This window comes from Aethalodelphis obliquidens, unplaced genomic scaffold (genome assembly GCF_003676395.1).
Source record: "Aethalodelphis obliquidens isolate GAN/ISIS:26980383/991018 unplaced genomic scaffold, ASM367639v1 scaffold34, whole genome shotgun sequence".
NCBI classification, from domain to species: Eukaryota; Metazoa; Chordata; class Mammalia; order Artiodactyla; family Delphinidae; genus Aethalodelphis; species Aethalodelphis obliquidens.
This window is the reverse complement of record NW_020837978.1, coordinates 13386929-13404453: the sequence shown is the minus strand read 5'-3', so window position 1 is coordinate 13404453 and position 17525 is coordinate 13386929. Positions and strand designations below refer to the sequence as shown.

General features: G+C 39.6%; 1 protein-coding gene and 1 pseudogene across 3 annotated transcripts in view; both read right to left on the bottom strand.

The window, feature by feature from the left end:
• Nucleotides 1–13953, bottom strand: part of CAP2 (cyclase associated actin cytoskeleton regulatory protein 2) — a 135396-nt gene extending 121443 nt beyond the window's left edge. The window contains exon 1 of one of the 3 annotated variants that reach the window (XM_027128443.1): nucleotides 13626–13953. The gene's annotated coding sequence lies outside the window, so the exon portion shown is untranslated. The remainder of the gene's footprint in view (nucleotides 1–13625) is intronic. The other 2 variants (XM_027128447.1, XM_027128445.1) reach the window with 2 other exon arrangements.
• A 3244-nt stretch (nucleotides 13954–17197) lies between these two features.
• Nucleotides 17198–17525, bottom strand: part of LOC113631611 (S-formylglutathione hydrolase pseudogene) — a 49313-nt pseudogene continuing 48985 nt past the window's right edge.

The following is a 17525-nucleotide window of genomic DNA, read 5'->3' as shown; positions in this document are numbered from 1 at the left end:
ATCTAGTAGAACAAGGATTCACTGTATCAATCAATGAATTGGTTCATTTATCAATACTAAACTTGCAGAAATGGTTTGTCACATCAGACTCTTATTTTTGGTCAGAAAATAGAGGCAGGATGAGCCTCAAAGGGATTTTCAAATTCTTACTTGTATATAACCTAAAAGAAATCTGTAAATCCCTCTTGCACATTTTTAGGTTGACATGTAAAAACTTTCACCAAAATGTTTATTATTGTGAAGAATGTAATTTCCAGTACTCTGTAAATGTTGACATGTAAAAGTAAACCTATTTTATCACTTGCTGAAATACATCCATTGAAATTCATCATCATTCATTTTAAAAGAATACATAAACAGGCTGCTCTCTGACAGTCAAAAATGTTTGCATGATTGTATTTCTCCTTTAATTTACATTTCCATTCTTCTTGCCTTATAAGAGTTTATCCTAGTTTTACATAGTTTATGCTTTAATGTCTTTTATTCATTACCCTATCATACTTTTCTGCATCAAAAGCATATATATATATTTATTTATTTAAATTCAATGGTAAAAAGAGTGCTCTTCTAATTGTTACCACTGTAACTCTTACTAGAATGAACTTATCAAAACAACACAAATATTACAAATGTTGACAAATATTTAGTAAATGTCGATAAAAAGCATTTTTTTAAAATTGGAAACCTCTCTTTTTGGAGCTCTTTTATTTTTCAGTTATCTCATGCACATGTGGATGAGTATACTTATTGCTAGAATGAGTCAAGCTTGAACATCGATTCTCAATTTTTATTTTTATCAATGTAAATGCTGGCACTGAGATGCAAATGGATGAAATTTTGTCATAGAAATATCATTCAATTTTTTGAACTCCCTGAGTTATATTCTAAACATCACATGGTGATGAAATATCAAAATCATTTAAATCACCAGTGTAAGAAAAAATTGGGAAGACTGAAATTTAGTGAGTATGCTAACTACTCATCCATCTGAGTTATTTCAGCCATTTGTTGTCCAAGACTAGGCTGTTTTACAACTCTGTAGAGATAAAAGTTAACTTGTAAGGACTTCCCTGGTGGTCCAGTGGTTGGGAATCTGCCTTCCAATGCAGGGGATGTGGATTCGATCCCTGGTGAGGGAACTAAGATCCCATATGCCGTGGGGCAACTAAGCCTGCGTGCCGCAACTACTGAGCCTGCATGCCACAACTAGTGAGCCCATATGCCACAATTACAGAGCCCATGTACTCTGCAGCCCGTGTGCCACAGCTAGAGAGAAGCCCACATGCCACAATGAAAGATCCTGCATGCTGCAACTAAGACCTGACACAGCCAAAAATTAATTAACTTTTAAAAAGTTAACTTATAGAAAACTGATAGTAAAGCAAGTAATAACTGTCTATAGGCATGCAAATAAAATTTATCCTGTGGAACTTCATTGGACTTCCCTCTCCCACTGTGGTGGAAGCTTGTTTACATCTATTAAGAAAATTTATTTTAGCATTCCCATCAATGGTCTCCTTTCAACTGATTGTAAGACCTTTCTGGCTCTCTCATTTTTTAAGACGTTTTTCTAAATGTTAATTTTTTTATATGTATAAGAATCATGATTTCATTGGCTTTTAAAATTTACCCTTTAACATCAGTTTACAATTTGATTAGATTGAACTTTCAGTTGGTTATTTTTGTTTGTTTTGTTTTGTTTTAACGAAGATTTAGAAAACACAAGATCTGTAAAAGAAGAGGAGGCATGAAAGGGAACCTGCATCTCCGTTACAAACCCACTCTCTAGAAGATCAGTCTTAGGTAAAAAGCACTTGTGAAAGATGAAGATTTGTAAATTTATTTTCTTCAAACACTCATGTGCATGGACCTTAGGGAAGTCTTTGCATATAGTAAATGCACCCAGTTTGAAGACTCTCAGCCTAAAGTAAGAAGCATAAAAATGAGCCTCACCCCTAATTCTGTATACGTAGAGACTCATTTGCATTAACAGACTTCTTTTTTAAAGTTTCAGTTACTGAAGAACTTTATTTAGATAATCATCCACCTTCCATTCATAAGAGACACTGAGAAGGAGGAGTCCTGATGAAGAAAGAGGCCATTGGAAGCAGGGCGGAAGGAGAGGGAATAGAGGGTTGTCAGCGGGAATTCTGAACAGTCAGAGGGCACCATGAGAGTACTAAGAAACAAATAAGGAACGAAAACAGAGGGGGGATCAATACTCAAACTTTAAAAATTTTGCCTAAATATTTGTGAACCTGCACTGTACCCCCGAAAATCTCTTGCCACTGCTTCTCTCATGCTAGAAGATGATGCCAGGGGAAAGACTTCTGCACTGAGTCTACCTAATGCCAAGCAACTAATTAAATGGACATTTCCATCAACCTACTCACTATGTCAGATATCTGAGCCTTCTGCCCCTGGACAGAGGTGAGCAGAAGCATCTAGCTCCTCTGGGACCATCCTCCTCTTCAACACTACCATTTAGACCACCACACTTCTGTTTTCAGTCTCCCACTCTCCTGCTCTTTAATACCCTTCTTACAAAACAAGAATTATTTTAGATTAGACTTTTATATTGCAGAATGGCCTTTCAATTTTGGGAAGCTGGGAGCCATTAGGAACCTCAAAGGTTACCTAATTCATCCATTCATCACATAGGTGCAAAATTTTAAAAATTGGGGACTATTACACCTTCTCCTTTTGGCTAAGTGGTCAATAAGAAGCGAGGATTATTAGATGTCTAATTAAGTAGGGCAGATGAAGGTCACATCCGTAATAACTGAAAGTTCTTCTTCTTGTTTTAGACAGCTTCCTATGTCCCTTCCTATATAGGGCTGTATAATGAAAGGGAAATAATATAAATTATTACATAATTTCTCAGTAAAAGAAAATGTTTTCCGTAAGTGGGAAAAGGGTGTACTTTAGAAAAACAAAACAAGAAGGAATTCCCCTGGATATAAAAGCTCATGCAAAAGAACAAATACTGCATGATTTCACTTATATGAGGCACCTAGAATAGGCAAATTCATAAAGACAGATAGTAGAATGGAGGTTGCCAGGGGCTGGAGGAAGAGGGGAGTGGGGAGTTATCGTTAATGGGAACAGAGTTTCAGTTTGGGATGATGAAGAAGTTCTGGAGATGAATGGTGCTGATGGTTGTACAACTTTGTGAATGTACCTAATGCCACTGAATTAATTGTATATGTTAAAATGGTAACTTTTTATGTTATGTATATTTTACCACAATAAAAAAAAAAAAAAACTCTAAAACTCTTTTACAACAGCCTGTTCTGACCTTAGGGTGCTTGCCCCCTTCCAGGTACAAGTAGAAATCTCCTGAATGAACAGCAAAAGCTCATAGCCTGAATCAGGGCAGACCTAGAAAGAGCCCAAGACTAAAACACCGCATTTCCAATTGGCTTATTTTTACCAGGATAACCAACTAAATCATGTTAGAAACACTAGACCAGGGACTTCCCTGGTGGTCCAGTGGTAAAGAATCCTCCTTACAATGCAGGGGATGAGGGTTTGATCCCTGGTCAGGGAACTAAGATCCCACATGCCATGGGGCAACTAAGCCTGTGTGCCACAACGACTGAGCTCGTGCACCTCAACTAGAGAGCCCGTGTGCCACAAACTACAGAGCCCACACGCTCTGGAACCCGTGCACCATAACTACAGAGCCCAGGCACCCTGGAGCCCGTGCCACAACTAGAGAAGAGAAAACCCGCATGCCACAACTAGAGAAAAGCCCACATGCTGCAACAAAAGATCCTGCATGCCTCAGTGAAGATCGCGCTTGCCCGCAATTAAGACCCAAAGCAGCCAAAAATAAATAAAATAATAAATCTTTTTTTTAAAAAAAGAAAAGGAACACTAGAGCACCTAGTACTATACACATACAAAGAAAAATGTTAGTGAAATTTAGTAACCACTTATGTACCTTGCTTAAAATAATATCCCTTGGATTTAATAAAGTTGTCCTCTGTCCTATCCTAAATCCAGGTGACATAAGAAGATGAAGATGCCTGTAAGTGACTGGGTTAAGTGAGGCTGCTTTGAAATTCAGTTGTAAAATTTTAGAATAGTATTTTTCCACACCTCTGAGGACATGAGAAAATAGATATTACAACTAGAATTTAAATGGGATGAGAAGTCACGATATCAGTTCTAATCACTTAGATTGGGTGGTTTGGGTGGTTTGGTGGTTTGGGGGGAATGAATAAGCTGGGGATATATACCATTAATGTATAAGTCAGAAGGAGAATCAACCTTGTTTCTGGTCATTAAAATACATGGCATATTCACATTCACACAGAAGAACTTGCACATGTGTCAAGACACATGGAAAAAGAGTCTCCAAAGCAGCAAAACATGGGAACCAACCCTAATGCTCAACAGTAAGAGAATGGATAAATAAACTGCGGAATATTTGCCAACAAATAATACACAGTTACACACAGTAATAGGGATAATTCTTTAAAACTTAATTTCGAGTTTTTTAAAAGTGAGGCTATATATACCCTTTTTATAAATCAAAAAAACAAGCAAAGGTAAACAAAATTATGTAGGAATACTTACATATGTCATAAAACTATTTTACAATAAAATCGGGTAATGGCTAACACAAAATCCAGGGTTGGGAGGGGCACAAGGAATGGCATAGGAGAAGGGCATAAAGAAAGATACAACAGTATAGGTAACAATCTAGTTCTTTTTTTCTAGCCTTCTGTTTATTTTCTTTAATGGCTTTATTGAGATACAACTCACATATGATACAATTCACCCATTTGAAGTGTACAATATGATGATGTTCAAAACCATCACCAGTTAATTTTAGTTCATTTTGTCAGCTCAAAAAGAAACGCTATACCCTTTAACTATTACCACCCACCCCTCACATCAACCCCCATCCCTAAGAAACCACTAATCTACTTTCTGTCTCTATTCATTGCCCTGGTCTGAATATTTCCATATGAACAGAAAATCATACAGTGTGTGGTCTTTTGTGACTAACTTAGAATAATGTCTTCAAGGTACATACTTGTTGTAGCATGTATCAGTATTTCATTCTTTTTATGGCCAAATAATATCCCATTGAATGGATATACCATATTATATTTATCCATTCATCAGTTGATGGACATTTGGGTTGTTTCTACCTTTTGGTTGTTATGAGTGTTGTCGATATAAACATCTGTGAATAGTTTTTGTGTGGACATATGCTTTCATTTCTCTTGGATATATATACTTAGAGTGAAACTGTTGTATCATATGGTAAATCTGTTTAACTTTTGAGGAAGTGCCAAATTGTTTTCCAAAGCAGCTGCACCAGATGATATTCCCACCAGCAACGTATAAGGGTTCCAATTCCTTCACATCCTCACCAACACTTATTAACTGACTTTTTGATTCTAGCCATCCTAGTGGGTGTGAAGTGGTATCTCACTGTAGTTTTGATTTGCATTTCTCTGATGAATAATGATACTGAACATCTTTTCATATGCTTATTGGCCATTTGTATATCCTCTTAGGAGAAATAGTCATTCAGATATCTTGACCATTTTTATATTGGGTTATTTATCTTTTTGTTGTTGAGTTGTAAGAACTCTTCATATATTTTGGATACAAGTTCCTTACCAGATATAGGACTTTTAAATATTTTCTCGCATTCTGTGGGTTACCTTTTCACAATTATCTAGTTCTTATGCCCTAGTTTTTAAAGTTGTGACAGGGTTACAGGTGGTCACTGAATATAATGTTTATAGCTTACATAAACTTAGCAAATTATTCTTATGTATATTACATAATTGATGAATTAAAAATAAAACCTTGTGCTGCCAGTGTCCTTGTCCTCATGGTGAGCCTGAGCTGCCCCCCACCTCTGCAGGAGACCCTCCAACACTAGCAGGGTTTCTGAAGAGAATTCTTATCCTGTTCCTTTGTAGGTCATTACAGAGGACTGAGTAGAGTTCCCTGTGCTACACATCTGAGCTGTGTGTCGGACAGACTCTTGGCACTCCAGCCAGGCATCAGGGCTGTGCCACTGAGGTGGGAGAGCCAACTTCAGGACACTGGTCCACAAGAGACCTCCCAGCTCCACATAGTATCAAATGGCGAAAATCTCCCAGAGATCTCCATCTCAACACCAAGACCTAGCTTCACTCAACGACAGCAAGCTACAGTGCTGCACACCCTATGCCAAACAACTAGCAAGACAGGAACACAACCTCACCCATTAGCAGAGAGGCTGCCTAAAATCATAATAAGGCCACAGACACCCCAAAACACACCACCAGACGTGGACCTGCCCACCAGAAAGACAATATCCACCCGCCTCATCCACCAGAACACAGGCACTAGCCCACTCCACCAGGAAACCTACACAACCCACTGAACCAACCTTAGCCACTGGGGACAGACACCAGAATCAACGGGAACCACGAACGTGCAGCCTGCAAAAAGGAGACGCTAAAGACAGTAAGATAAGCAAAATGAAAAGACAGAAAAACACACAGCACATGAAGGAGCAAGGCAAAAACCCACCAGACCTAACAAATGAAGAGGAAATAGGCAGTCTACCTGAAAAAGAATTCAGAATAATGATAGTAAAGATGATCCAAAATCTGGAAATAGAATAGAGAAAATGCAAGAAACATTTAACAAGGACCTAGAAGAACTAAAGAGGAAACAAGCAATGATGAACAACACAATAAATGAAATTAAAAATACTCTAGAAGGGATAAATAGCAGAATAACTGAGGCAGAAGAACAGATAAGTGACCTGGAAGATAAAATAGTGGAAATAACTACTGCAGAGCAGAATAAAGAAAAAAGAACGAAAAGAACTGAGGACACTCTCAGAGACCTCTGGGACAACATTAAATGCACCAACATTCGAATTATATGGGTCCAAGAAGAAGAAGAGAAAAAGAAAGGCACTGAGAAAACATTTGAAGAGATTATAGTTGAAAACTTCCCTAATATGGGAAAGGAAATAGTTAATCAAGTCCAAAAAGCACAGAGAGTCCCATACAGGATAAATCCAAGGAGAAAAACACCAAGACACATATTAATCAAACTATCAAAAATTAAATACAAAGAAAACAAATTAAAAGCAGCAAGGGAAAAACAACAAATAACACACAAAGGAATCCCCATAAGGTTAACAGCTGATCTTTCAGGAGAAACTCTGCAAGCCAGAAGGGAGTGGCAGGACATATTTAAAGTGATGAAGGAGAAAAACCTACAACCAAGATTACTCTACCCAGCAAGGATCTCATTCAGATTTGATGGAGAAATTAAAACCTTTACAGACAAGCAAAAGCTGAGAGAGTTCAGCACCACCAAACCAGCTTTACAACAAATGCTAAAGGAACTTCTCTAGGCAAGAAACACAAGAGAAGGAAAAGACTTACAATAACAAACCCAAAACAATTAAGAAAATGGGAATAGGAACATACATATTGATAATTACCTTAAATGTAAATGGATTAAACGCTCCCACCAAAAGACACAGACTGGCTGAATGGATACAAAAACAAGACTGGTATATATGCTGTCTACAAGATACCCACTTCAGACCTAGGGAAGCATACAGACTGAAAGTCAGGGGATGGAAAAAGAAATTCCATGCAAATGGCAATCAGAAGAAAGCTGGAGTAGCAATTCTCGTATCAGACAAAACAGACTTTAAAATAAAGACTATTACAAGAGAAAAAGAAGGACACTACATAATGATCAAGGGATCAATTCAAGAAGAAGATATAACAATTGTAAATATTTATGCACCCAACATAGGACCACCTCAATACATAAGGCAAATACTAACAGCCATAAAAGAGGAAATCGACAGTAACACAATCATAGTAGGGGACTTTAACACCCCACTTTCACCAATGGACAGGTCATCCAAAATGAAAATAAAAAAGGAAACACAAGCTTTAAATGATATATTAAACAAGATGGACTTAATTGATATTTATAGGACATTCCATCCAAAAAACAACAGAATACACATTTTTCTCAAGTGCTCATGGAACATTCTCCAGGATAGATCATATCTTGGGTCACAAATCTAGCCTTGGTAAATTTAAGAAAATTGAAATCGTATCAAGTATCTTTCCTGACCACAACGCTATGAGACCATATATCAATTACAGGAAAAGATCTGTAAAAAATACAAATACATGGAGGCTAAACAATACACTACTTAATAATGAAGTGATCACTGAAGAAATCAAAGAGGAAATAAAAAAATACCTAGAAACAAATGACAATGGAGACACGACGACCCCAAACCTACGGGATGCAGCAAAAGCAGTTCTAAGAGGGAAGTTTACAGCAATACAATCCTACCTTGAGAAACAGGAAACATCTCAAATAAACAACCTAACTTTGCACCTAAAGCAATTAGAGAAAGAAGAACAAAAACACCCAAAGTTAGCAGAAGGAAAGAAATCCTAGAGATCAGATCAGAAATAAATGAAAAAGAAATGAAGGAAATGACAGCAAAAATCAATAAAACTAAAAGCTGGTTCTTTAAGAAGATAAACAAATTTGATAAACCATTAGCCAGACTCATCAAGAAAAAATGGGAGAAGACTCAAATCAATAGAATTAGAAATGAGAAAGGAGAAGTAACAGCTGACACTGTAGAAATACAAAAGATCATCAGAGATTACTAAAAGCAACTCTATGCCAATAAAATGGACAACCTGGAAGAAATGGACAAATTCTTAGAAATACACAGCCTGCCGAGACTGAACCAGGAAGAAATAGAAAATGTGAACAGACCAATCACAAGCACTGAAATTGAAACTGTGATTAAAAATCTTCCAACAAACAAAAGTCCAGGACCAGATGGCTTCACAGGTGAATTCTATCAAACATTTAGAGAAGAGCTAACACCTATCCTTCTCAAACTCTTCCAAAATATAGCAGAGGGAGGAACACTCCCAAACTCATTCTACAAGGTTAGCATCATCCTGATACCAAAACCAGACAAAGATGTCACAAAGAAAGAGAACTACAGGCCAATATCACTGATGAACATAGATGCAAAAATCCTCAACAAAATACTAGCAAACAGAATCCAACAGCACATTAAATGGATCATACACCATGATCAAGTGGGGTTTATTCCAGGAATGCAAGGATTCTTCAATATATGCAAATCAATCAACGTGATACACCATATTAACAAATTTAAGGAGAAAAACCATATGATCATCTCAATAGATGCAGAGAAAGCTTTCGACAAAATTCAACACCCACTTATAATAAAAACCCTCCAGAAAGTAGGCATAGAGGGAACTTTCCTCAACATAATAAAGGCCATATATGACAAACCCAAAGCCAACATCGTCCTCAATGGTTAAAAACTGAAACCATTTCCACTAAGATCAGGAACAAGACAAGGTTGCCCACTGTCACCATTCTTATTCAACACAGTTTTGGAAGTTCTAGCCACAGCAATCAGAGAAGAAAAAGAAATAAACGGTATCCAAATCGGAAAAGAAGTAAAGCTGTCACTGTTCACAGATGACATGATACTATACATACAGAATCCTAAACATGCTACCAGAAAACTACTAGAGCTAATTGATGAATTTGGTAAAGTAGCAGGATACAAAATTAATGCACAGAAATCTCTGGCATTCTTATATACTAATGATGAAAAATCTGAAAGTGAAATTAAGAAAACACTCCCATTTACCACTGCAACAAAAAGAATAAAATATTTAGGAATAAACCTACATAAGGAGACAAAAGACCCATATGCAGAAAATTATAAGACACTGATGAAAGAAATTAAAGATGATACAAATAGATGGAGAGATATACCATGTTCTTGGATTGGAAGAATCAACACTGTGAAAATGACTCTACTACCCAAAGCAATCTACAGATTCAATGCAATCCCTGTCAAACTACCACTGGCATTTTTCACAGAACTAGAACAAAAAAGTTCACAATTTGTATGGAAACACAAAAGACCCTGAACAGCCAAAGCAATCTTGAGAATGAAAAATGGAGCTGGAGGAATCAGGCTCCCTGACTTTAGACTGTATTACAAAGCTACAGTAATCAAGAGAGTATGGTACTGGCACAAAAACAGAAAGCTAGATCAATGGAACACGATAGAAAGCTCAGAGATAAACCCACGCACATATGGTCACCTTATCTTTGATAAAGGAGGCAAGAATATACAGTGGAGAAAAGACAGCCTCTTCAATAAGTGGTGCTGGGAAAACTGGACAGGTACATGTAAAAGTATGAAATTAGAACATTCCCTAACACCATACACAAAAATAAACTCAAAATGGATTAAAGACCTAAATGTAAGGCCAGACACTATCAAACTCTTAGAGGAAAACATAGGCAGAACACTCTATGACATAAATCACAGCAAGATCCTTTTTGACCCACCTCCTAGAGAAATGGAAATAAAAACAAAAATAGACAAATGGGACCTAATGAAACTTAAAAGCTTTTGCACAGCCAAGGAAACCATAAACAAGACAAAAAGACAACCCTCAGAATGGGAGAAAATATTTGCATATGAAGCAACAGACAACGGATTAATCTCCAAAATTTACAAGCAGCTCATGCAGCTCAGTATCAAAAAAACAAAAAACCCAATGCAAAAATGGGCAGAAGACCTAAATAGACATTTCTCCAAAGAAGATATACAGATTGCCAACAAACACATGAAAGAATGCTCAATATCATTAATCATTAGAGAAATGCAAATCAAAACTACAATGAGATACCATCTCACACTGGTCAGAATGGCCATCATCAAAAAATCTAGAAACAATAAATGCTGGAGAGGTTGTGGAGAAAAGGCAACCCTCTTGCACTGTTGGTGGGAATGTAAATTGATACAGCCACTATGGAGAACAGTATGGAGGTTCCTTAAAAAACTACAAATAGAACTACCATACGACCCAGCAATCCCACTACTGGGCATATACCCTGAGAAAACCACAATTCAAAAAGAGTCATGTACCACAATGTTCATTGCAGCTCTATTTACAATAGCCAGGACATGGAAGCAACCTAAGTGTCCATCCACAGATGAATGGATAAAGAAGATGTGGCACATATATACAATGGAATATTACTCAGCCATAAAAAGAAATGAAATTGAGTTATTTGTGGTGAGGTGGATGGACCTAGAGTCTGTCATACAGAGTGAAGTAAGTCAGAAAGAGAAAAACAAATACCATATGCTAACACATATATATGGAATCTAAGAAAAAAAAGGTCATGAAGAACCTAGGGGTAAGACAGGAATAAAGACACAGACCTACTAGAGCATGGACTTGAGGATACGGGGAGGGGTAGGCTGTGACAAGGTGAGAGAGTGGCATGGACATATATACACTACCAAGCGTAAAGTGGATAGCTAGTAGGAAGTAGCCACGTAGCACAGGGAGATCAGCTAGGTGGTTTGTGACCGCCTAGAGGGGTGGGATAAGGAGGGTGGGAGGGAGGGAGATGCAGGAGGGAAGAGAAATGGGAACATGTGTATATGTATAACTGATTCATTTTGTTATAAAGCAGAAACTAACACACCATTGTGAAGCAAATATACTCCAATAAAGACGTTAATAAATAAAACCTCATGCATAAAGATGTCTGTTAGGAAATATTTAACACAAAACAAAATGCTGTAATGCTCAAAATAAGTTAATGCTACTCTTGAAGGCATTAACTTAATGCCTGGGTATGACTTAGGCACCCGGAGAATCTGGCCCATTAATTCTCTCAAAAGGTTCCTCTCCAAACTCTACCACATGGTAGGGGGGAGTAGCAAACTACTAACAACAGGACAAACCTGCCCCCTTTCCCCTCCTGTTTTTGTGTCTCCCCCTCCTCTCCCAAGCTAAAAATGAATTTTACATTTTTTAATGCCTGAAAAAAAAGAAGACTACTTCATTACTGGTGAAAATTATACGAACTTCAAATTTCAGTGTCCATGAATAAAGTGAAATACAGCCACACCATTCCTTTAGGTATTGTCTATGGCTGCTTTTAAGCTACAACAGCATAGATGAGAAGTTACTAAAGAGATCACATAGCCAAGAAAACCTACAAGTTTACTATCCAGCCTTTTACTCAAAAAGTTTGCCAAACCTTACTGTATCAACAAGTTAAATTACTTCTCACTTCTACAATGAGTAGCAAAAAATCTATTTCCTACTAGCCAAGACCACCTTGACAGTCACCCTCTTGATTTCTCAATTTTTTCTCTTTAACTTTAATAAATATTTATATAGTACTTCGATTCTAATTTTATTAAGGATTTTTACATTTGGGAATTGTAGAGTAGTCTTTCCTTGTAAAATAATGTGGTATCTTCAAAAAGTCACGATCCAGCCACACTCAAACTATTGGGTAAATCATTTTAACAAACTTTTATTGCCTGCTCATTGCATGCTGTGAGTCAAATACTTCTTGGTGCAGTAAAAACTACCCAAAACCCCATCCTTGCCCTCAAGAGGCTTACAGTCTAATTAGACTCTAGTAACTATAAGAACAATTTCCCCAAAGATCACTCCACAGTTGAATCTTACATTAAGGGGTCTTAGATATTTTACCAAGAATTCTAAGCTATGTTCCTTAAATAAAAAAGAAGTCTTATATAAGCAGTAAAGAAATAGTACTCTGCAAACAATTCTGGTAAACTTTGGTGGTTTAAGTCCCATAACTTCTGCATTCCCATGACCACATAATCAAAGCTTCTTGATCCTTTTTGCTGTGTTCATCTCCGCTTTGGCCGTTTGGACCTAATCCTAGTTCAATACACTAAATGTAGTCACCCATATTCACTCATTTTAGAGAACGCACCAATTCAAATATCGCTGAAACTTGCAAACCTATCTGTGTTGCCGGATACCACTCTGATGGCAATGAAGGCAAGGCCGTTTGCATATGTGATTATTAGTCCCCAAAGTGATGACACCGAGGCTACTTCCACAAACAACCCTCTACCCAAAGGAGACAGAGACCCAGCTGTGAGGTGACCTCTTCGGAGCTGTCCCTCAATGCCTCAGTGGCCTTTGCATTTTTTTAAAGTGACTCATGGCCTCAAGTCAGTTTCTGCAGAGAAGCCAGGTCCGTTCCTTTCCAGCACTTCCTGGCTAGGGTCAAATTCAGTCCGATGACAGCCCTACCCCCAACGACCCTGCACCTCTCTGAGGCTCAGAGCCAAACTGGCGAGAAGCCCCAAAGTTAGACCAGCCTGGAGCGTGGCCGCAAGGCCTTGGGCCATCCGTCCAGCCCCAAGCCCGCTCCGCGGCCGCACCGCCTTCTGGGCAGGCCAGCGCGCGCCGGGGCAGGCGGCGGGGGCAGGGAGCGCCGCTGCGCTGACCCAGATGGGGCGCCCGCCCGCGCCCGCACGCCCGCGCCCGGGTCCCCGGCACCCAGGCCCCGCGTTCGCCCGCGTCCCCGACATCCTGGCCCCTCAGGCACCAGCCCGGTCTTTATTCCTCGCGCGCCTCCCGCCCCGGCCCCTCTTCACCCCACCCATTGAGCGCAACTTCCGAGCGCGGCCGCGGAGCGCCCCCCGCACCTGCCCGCCGGCCCCTCCCGGCCCGGCTGCTCCGGATTACCTGTTTGGGGGTCCTGCGGTCTGGTCCTGGGCGATGCCGATCCGTTGCTCGGCCCCTCGCGCCCTCCTCCCGCCTGCCCTCCTCCCCTCCTCCTCCCCCCTGAGTAGGAGTCGGTGTCAGTCACGCCGCTCCTGGGGAGAGTGGCCGGCGGCTTCCGGGAGCTCCAAATACAGACAAGCCGAGGGGGAGAGAGAGGGAGAGGGAGGAAGGGAGGAGAGCCAAGCTCTGCGGGTGGGGAGTGGAAATAAAGGGGAGCGGAGAGGGGAATGGAGGAAAGGAGGGGCAGATGGGCCGTGGGAGAAAAGAGAGGGAGATGAGGAAGGCAGAGGGCGGCAGGCTCTGAAAGAAATTAATTCGCTGCATCAGGCGGCATTGCAAAGAAGTCTGGAAAGATCCGGGAGGCTCCTGGCTGAAAGAGCCACAGATTGGATCCTCAAACACTTGTGCAGAGAAATGATGGGTCCTTAAGAAGCAAGAGACGGGCCTGTGTGTTCCCCAACCCCAGGATAGGGATAAAGGTCCTGGCTGGAGAGGGAGGTGGACAAGCAACGCTTTAGCTAGACATCAAGCTGAGATGCACTCATATTTTGTAACGACATTTTAAAAATATATTTTAAAATGCACTTTACATACATCTTTTTAAAAAATTGCCTAATTGTTTAAAAATAAATGTACCCTAAACCAATTATTTTTATTGTGCGTATTTGTGGCCATTCCTATTTATAAGTTGACTGTAATTACAAAATTGGAGATTTTTTACTTTTTTGTTAACACTGTTAGAAGGAAAACACTGATTTTCAATTTTCATTAGTTTATTTCCATCTGAAAAAGTAGACTTAAAGCTCTTCATTGAATGAATGCTAGGAAAATAATTACAGAGAAGAGAGAAGGGGTGGGTGTAATCGATACTTCTTAAAGCAATATTTCCAAACAAACACTAGGATGGGTATCTAAAAAGCCAATATTCTCTGTCAGTGTTTAAATTGCATGTAATTTGGTTCTGTGCATTACAAGGCTTATTCTAACACCACAGGTCACAACTTGAATGAAGGTTTTTCCTATCACGCATTGCTCTTGTCCAACAGTGGTGATAAGGAGTGCCTCTTTGCTCCCCTTTGTCTGGAAAAAAGGGAAACAAAATGACATTGCTTATGTCATTGATAACACTGCTAAATGAATGCATACACTGCAAATATCCAGGGCCAGTGCTGTCCCTATCATGCACATGTCTTGCATTTGGTAGGTAATTAATACATTTATACTGAAGAATGAATGAATGAAATTATATATATATACATTTATGTTCCAGGGATGCCAAAAATAATATATCCTTAAGAACCAATTTTTACAGGTTCAAAGGAAACTTTCAAGCATCCAGTCTAACATGACTTATTTTTCTCTAGCATTAACTTCAGCAATCATTAATAGAGCATTTCTTTCAGCTAAGTGTATTTTGCACTGGAGTATAAAGTATTATGGAGTATAAAGGTGAATGAGGCACAAATCCTCCCCTTAGGTTTATAAGATAGTAAGATGATGAAGAGAGTATAAAAATAACTACAGTGTAAGAAAGACTATATAAAACATGTCCTAAGAGAAATATGAACAAAGTTTGTGGATGTGCAGAAGAGGCAGGTTGCTTCTAGTGCTGGGGACCAGAGAATGCATCCTGGTGGAAGTAAGAGTTGAGTCTTCAAGCAGAAATGACAATAAGAATGGGCAGTGGGGGAAGGGCACTCAAGATGAAAGGACAGCAGGGATAAAGATGGAGAGGTGATAAAGGATGGGACATGAATGAAGGACAGTGGGTGAGCTTTGCTGGAATGGAGAGCTGTGCGACCCAGATCTGGGAAGAAAGGATAGGTCCCAGCAGATGGAGGCCTTCAATCTTAGCCTAAGTTGTTTGAACCCTAAGGGGCAGGCACTGGGGGATTGTTGACAGTTTTGAAGCAGAATCATGATAACAACAGTTAATTTGGTGATGTTGTCTAGGATTGGAAAAAGATAGGAGACAGGGAAATTCTCTAACAAATAATTCACTAGTTTGGAGGGTCTTAAGCCTCTTGAGTCTTAAGCCGGTGCCTGAATTCTTCCCTTAACTAATTCCATCTCACACAGCACCCGTCTGCTATGTGACGCATGCCCAATAGGGCTACCCCCGCCAGTGAACTCTTCTTTCTCACAACTCTCTAACATTTATTGTCCATATTTTCCAACTAGACCTGAAAGTTCCAAGAAAGCAAAGATAATGTCTGTTTAAAGGTTCAAGGCTATTTTCTGGAGGCTGACACAGAGAAAAGTCATTGAGTACATATTTATTGATACATTTTTCTTTTACAGGATTAGTTCTGAAGGTGGTGGAGTTGGAAAGAAGTGGACAGATGCTGGGCTCTTCTAAATCTTTTCTGACCTTGATATTCCCACCCAAACCCTTGCCTTTCTCCTTAACAGACTATCTCATTATCTGTTGTACAAGGAGGCTGGTGCTATGTTAACTTCTATACCTTTTCCTTACACTTAATTTGAACTAATGTCCCCTTCGTTGCCAAAACTAAGAGTATTCTCGTCTTATTCCACCTTGGTCCTCTACATTGCATCTGAGACGACTCCTCCCCATTGATTTTGTCCCTCTGGATAACATTCCAGTTGCCACCAGCCAGGCTGTACCAGAAAGCTGGTAACACAATAGACACATGGGGGAGAGGGGGGGCCATCTTTGGAATGGTTGTGCTGTTCTGCCTTTCTTTATATAGTGTAAAACTTTTAAATTGACAATTTTATATGAAGGGGCTTTGCTAGGATCTCAACACAGAGTAGGTGACTCAGGACCTTGAAATTCACAGTCTATAAAGCTTCTACAAGAATCAAGTGAAATCCAGGCTTCCATGATCCTCTCCCAGAATCTGCTCCTGAGGTTCAAGGGCACCTGTGGAGCAGTCTGACATGCAGGCGGCTAACCATCTCTGAGCTGGCTTGCTGAAGAATTCTCCCCCAAAGGGATGTATTGGATGGAAACAAACGAATGCAAATATACCCACTTCCTAAGCAGTGTTCATGCTTCTCAAAGAGGTGCAAGGAGAGAGAATGGGTCCCTGGATTCTCAGTTGTGCCCTAAATGAAGTTATGCTAGGGCCCCAGGTCTCTGTGAAGCGTATTCTACCCTCATGACTGCTGAGATAGTGAGACCAGACTATAGTCCCCTTGCTGTTTTACCTGAATCCCCTTTCACCTTTTCCAGTAAGAGACCATACCAGCAACAGCCAATGAACACAGTGTCCTTTTTTGGGAGCTTTTCCCAGCCAATGAGGAGGAAAGGAGAATGATGACATGCCTCCACAAACATGCCTTCTCAGGAGTTAAAGTTTTGAAGAACACGTTACCAATGTCCCATGAGAGTTGGCATTTCATTTCAATAATTCCCAAGTGGGAAGTTATCAATGGTAATTTTATCAGCAGTTGATACACACATTGTGGATGCTGAGAATACCACACTCAGCAAACAGAGCATAATAATCATAGATAAAACTTACTGAGCACTTACCATGTGAATGAGGCCTTTATATTCTTTCTTCTTAAAGAGGGAACCGGGGTAGCTCAGCTCTTGCATCCTGACCCTCTTCCTCTTCATTGGAAGCTTGTGCTCGAGAAGTCAAAGACTCTAAAAACAAATTTAAAATATTCCAAACTTTTGTCATGTGAAGGTCCTTAGTAAAGATTTCTATCTGATTTACTTCCGTATGTCCTGACCCAGCATCTATAAGAGAGAGGATTCTTTGATGGCTACACTTTGTGGTCTGATTGTCCCTGATGTGGAGGAATTATACTGAGCTTTCACTGGATGGGACAGCTACAAAGTACGGCAGAGCGGGCCACATCATATAACCTTTGCAACACCACCTC